We start from the raw sequence: 4,826 nt of genomic DNA, 5'->3' as shown, positions 1-4,826 counted from the left end.
CACAAAAAAGTGATGAAGCGCAAGAGCAACGCTCTCTCCCCCCCCCGTGCCACATCTAATAGAACCAAGTATTTCAGAGTGTTTGAATATCCTGTTCGTCTTGAATTCAGGTTACTGTATTATAATCAAGTTTAATTAGTGTCATTGACTTGACACTTTGTCAGATAGTTATCACATAAGAAATATGTCAGCTCGCATCAGTCCCCATCCTCTGAACCGAAGGAAATGTTCTCATACAATACCTAATGAGTAATTACAAAGGACCTCAGTTATAATGGCACCGTGACCGTCTGCACAGGGGCATTCAGGTTGGCATACTGTCCTGGCACTAAAGGGGGTGGACAGGGCTGCTACATGCTAAAACTTTAGATTTGTTAAACTATTTTGTCAGTGGTGTCCATGTTGCCATTAATGCGTAATGGTTCTTTTTTGTCTGACTGAATATGTCTTTGACTAGTGTGTGCTGTGACACAGAGGTCCAAAAAATATAATAACCACTCCGTCAATGGCTTAGTGCAGTAATCATTGTCCTCTTCTTTTGCCAACCTTTCTGTTCAGCTCTCCTTTTTTTCTTATCGTTGCGCCAAAGTCACATGTGCACACATTCTTTAAAAAAAAGAACATTTGATACTTTTTATTATTACCAAACCGTTCCCATAATTACACCATAATCATTATATAATCCCATAACAAAGAGTCTATTGAAGCTGTAGCTTTTGTCAACTCTGGGACACTGAATGTATAATTGCATTATTCTGCTTCTTTCCCCCCTATAGAACCTCAATCTACCAAACCATCCTCCAGCGAACATTTAGTTGCGTGTCTACCACGGCCTGCGTTATTGCTGTCCTGCCGCTGAAGTGAAGCCAAAAAAAAGTTTTACACGGGTCCTCATCCAACTATCTCTTTTTTATAAAGACATTCTCCTCTCGCTTTACTTAGAGCGTCTTTTGCCAGCGCGACCAGTGCAGGTTCCCATGTTTTAAAATGAAGCGCGGGGGGCTTATTAACATATACCGCCGAGTGGCTGTGTAAGATCATATTTACAAAGAGATATGCTTCCACTCGTCTTCCTTCAAAGAAACGCGCAATAGCCATGTGTTAGAATAAAGCTCGTTCGTCAGGGAATGTGAAAAAAAACGGCTACCCTGAGGACCCGTGTGCGTTTGTGTGCACGCGATTGGCAACATAACTGGCTTATTTACATTAAATACGCCACAAGGTTACAGTGCCGATGAACGTCATTTTATCACTGATTACTTCTCTTAAGCACTAGAGCGGTGACTGATGCTTCGGGACGCGCTGTCTGCACAGATTTACGCTGGAGTTTTTTGGAAGAAAGAACACTTGAAATAGTTCCTCGAAAAGGTAAGAACATATATTTTAACTACATCACGCAATTCCCAGCGTTGCGCTCAGTGTTCTTTTTAAGAGGGTGAGCATCAAAGCTAATTACGCGGCGTCTGAATAACAAGACTGACAATGTGAACGGCGTTGTTAGGAATAGACATATTTTAATAAGAGTATTTACCAGGAGCTCAAGGTCAGAAAGAAGCCACGATGTGGCGAAACCTTTCTTCAACTGCTTCATAAGGGGAAATGGACGATCGCTGATTAAAACGTGTAACGGGCTATTTTATCAAGGGTTCAGCTTTTAGCCTCATCAAAGCCGAATGCCGCAAGACCTAGGCTATCTAGTTGCTGTGAATTACGCCGCGGACGACAATGGAGTGCTTTTTTAACGGTACAATGCATTTCACCTACCAGATAGGGGGAGTCCACGCTGAAAGATGGAAATGTCTTGTGATGCTGGGTGATCAGTATCAATGAACACGTTTGTAGTGAGAAAAAACTGCGCGAATAAAATAAAACGCTCTTTTTTACTCGGGATGCGTGCGGAACTGTTGGAGGGGGATTCTGGAGTGGACAATCGTAACAGGTCCGAAGCGCACTTTTCCCCCTTCAGTGCAAGAAAATGATCAGGTCAATCATGTGGACATGCTTCATTATTCAATGAACACAATCTTTCACAACGCATCGTTTAAACGCAGGACTTTCTTCTTCGCGTCGCAATATATTTAAAAGGTAAGAAGTGTTTGAGTTTGAGACTGGCTATCAGGGATTGACAGTTGTTTCACTTGCCGATTATATCGCTTCTTTTTGAAGTCAGTTTGTGTGGTTGTTGTTGTCTACTAAAGCATCACACTCGGGCCTATTTTGCCTCGTGATTAAAAAAATACAGTAATTACATATCCATAGCGGTGACGTTTGCATGCATGGTTGTCAGGGGGGAAGCAGCTTGATAACGAACGCCACCGACAAGCCATCGTGTGTCGCCAGACAACTTACTCAGAGGAGGGCATATCATCTTGGAAATCATCGCTCTTAACAAGTGTGTGTATTGTACATTTTCACATTTCCACACGGATGTCAGGTCCAGGGATAAAAGTTAGTAGGCTAATGCAAAAAAGGGTGATGTGCACACGGCTGTATTTCCAGCGCTGCACACCGAGATAGATATTGCTATGAAACTTTCCTCTTTCATAATCTTCACAAACTTTCTCGCCTCACCCCAAGGGGTTCCGTTGCAGAATTTCAGCTAACCTGAATAGGGCTAGGGGATCGTTGGAGAATTAGGATCAAAGTTATCCAGTGCATGCCATGTGTCAAAACTTGTGAGATGGAAGAGCCGGTGAGACCTGCCATTTTGTGCTGTGATCGACCTCTTATGAATAGGCGCCCTGCATTATGCTTTGAGGAACGTTATGATGGCATTCTACAACTGAGGGGTAAATGTCAAATCACGATACAAAACGTTTTTTTATCTGTAGACAACAGGCATATGGCGGTAGAAAAGACATATTTTTTGGCGAATACAGTCGCCTGGAGAATTACGCATTTTCGCTGGAAAATAACGGGGGAAGTAAGTTGCAGGGATTTTAACAGAAACAACAGAGGTTCAATAGTGCGATAATCACTATGCTCAATATAACTGTAACAGGGAAGTCTGGGGTGCTAAGTTGGTCAGACACAACAGGGTTTTATATGAAGGATTACACAGACTATTTATAATTAAAGAGCTAAGGAGACTCAAATGTGGGCTATCCTCGGGGTGATATAATAAGCCAGCTATGAAGTCCATCTGTCCCTTTAGCCCTTTATTAAATATGGGCTTATTCCAGACAGCTGAGGAGAATGTCTTTTTTACATTTGAGTAAATAAAATCAGTTATCACAGCCTTGATAATAGCAGGCGTCAGGCAGGCTACACGCAGGTGTCCCTCGTCTTTCCCATCCCCACATCCAGTTTTAGGGCACATATCCTTCCGTATATGGAGAGATGACCCCTGTTTGTAGGCTACGAGGCGAGTTAACAGCAACTTGTAACAGCATACAGTGACTTCGCACGAGAAACGGTTGTCCTTGCCCCTTGTAACAATGTCAATCAATTGTTATACTTTTTTTGGCATCTTCCGCAAAGTTGAAATTAGATAACTGTTTTTTCCTTAGATTCATTTTGGGAGGAAAAGGCAAACAGCCTGCTTTACAGATGTACAGTGAGAACGGCTGTCATTGTTTAAACGGCATTTGCCAGGCGGATATTATGTCTGTAATAGTGTCTGGGCGTAGGCATTTTTGTCAGCTCTCTGTCGTATCCTGATTTAACATGAATTTACGAGCCCTACAGATGAGTCTTTTAAAATTGTACCTCCTATGCTTATTACGCAGAGACACAAACCCAGACAAATTTGTAGGCTACTTCAAGTTTTACGTGTTGTACCTACAATATAGGTTAGGCTACACATTCTCAATGGCTATTATTAAGTTCTCCAAATTACAATACAGCCTATGATAACTTGTGTGCTGTTTTGTAGCCTACATTTTCACTAATGAGCTAGTACATATGACATATAGGCTAGAACTGTAAAAAGAAGCCTAACTGGATGGCATGACCTAAGTGTTAACCTAGCCATAAATAAATTCTGATATTAATTGCCATATTATTTATAATAGCAACAATAAAAATAATAATGATAATAATAGCAATAATAATAATAACAATCCATGCATGCATAAACACGTGTAAACAGCCTACTTGCTTATTGGTTCGCATTATGTAAAATTTTTAAATGCTTCATTTATTTGTTAATGTATTTAGAGATGGATATACAGTAGAGACCGATTTGAACACAGCAGTTTGACGGCCGCACACATTTCACACAGAGACATTCTCAGAAGTGTGAGCGAATCCTACCAAACCAAACCTATCGCCATAATAGTCACTGTACTGTATGTATCCTCGTTTGTCTGTTAGTCTCTACCAGTGTTATTTTCCCAGCGCAGTGATTACCCCGGCTCACTTCTGTCTCTCCTGTGCCTGAGTGGATTGGGGGGGGGGGTTGTGTTAGTGTGTGTGTGTGTGTGTGTGCATGGTGTGTGTGTGTGTGCATGGTGTGTGTGTTCACGGTGTGTGTGTGTGTGTGTGTGTGTGTGTGTTGGTATCAGCGCTCCCCCCTGATCGGCCTTGCGTGGCAGGGGTGTCTGGCATTGGGAGCAGGGGGAGCAGGGGGTGCACCTCTCGGGGCAGGGAGCAGGATGTGAGCGCGCACCTCTCTGTGGACCTGCCAGTACCAATTGCAGCCGGGGCCGCCACCGAGAACTGGCGATCAAACAGCCGCCCCAGCTCCAGCCCCAGCTCCAGCCCCGGCTCCTGCTCTCCTGCTCTCCTGCTCTGCTCCGCTCTGAAATGATTCCCTGCTACCTTTAATTGGTGGAAATTGTCTTCCAGATGCATGGCCCTAGCCAGGGTGCTCTAGTGGGACCAGT

General features: G+C 43.2%; 1 long non-coding RNA gene across 1 annotated transcript in view; it reads left to right on the top strand.

Moving 5' to 3' along the window:
* Positions 1–796: 796 nt before the first annotated feature.
* The window catches only part of LOC134438369 (uncharacterized), a 129,000-nt gene continuing 124,970 nt past the window's right edge, over positions 797–4,826 (top strand). Inside the window, exon 1 of the long non-coding RNA XR_010032560.1 lies at positions 797–1,368. This is a non-coding gene — a long non-coding RNA (uncharacterized LOC134438369). The remainder of the gene's footprint in view (positions 1,369–4,826) is intronic.

This window comes from Engraulis encrasicolus, chromosome 22 (genome assembly GCF_034702125.1).
Source record: "Engraulis encrasicolus isolate BLACKSEA-1 chromosome 22, IST_EnEncr_1.0, whole genome shotgun sequence".
NCBI classification, from domain to species: Eukaryota; Metazoa; Chordata; class Actinopteri; order Clupeiformes; family Engraulidae; genus Engraulis; species Engraulis encrasicolus.
This window is presented reverse-complemented; position numbering and strand designations above follow the sequence as displayed.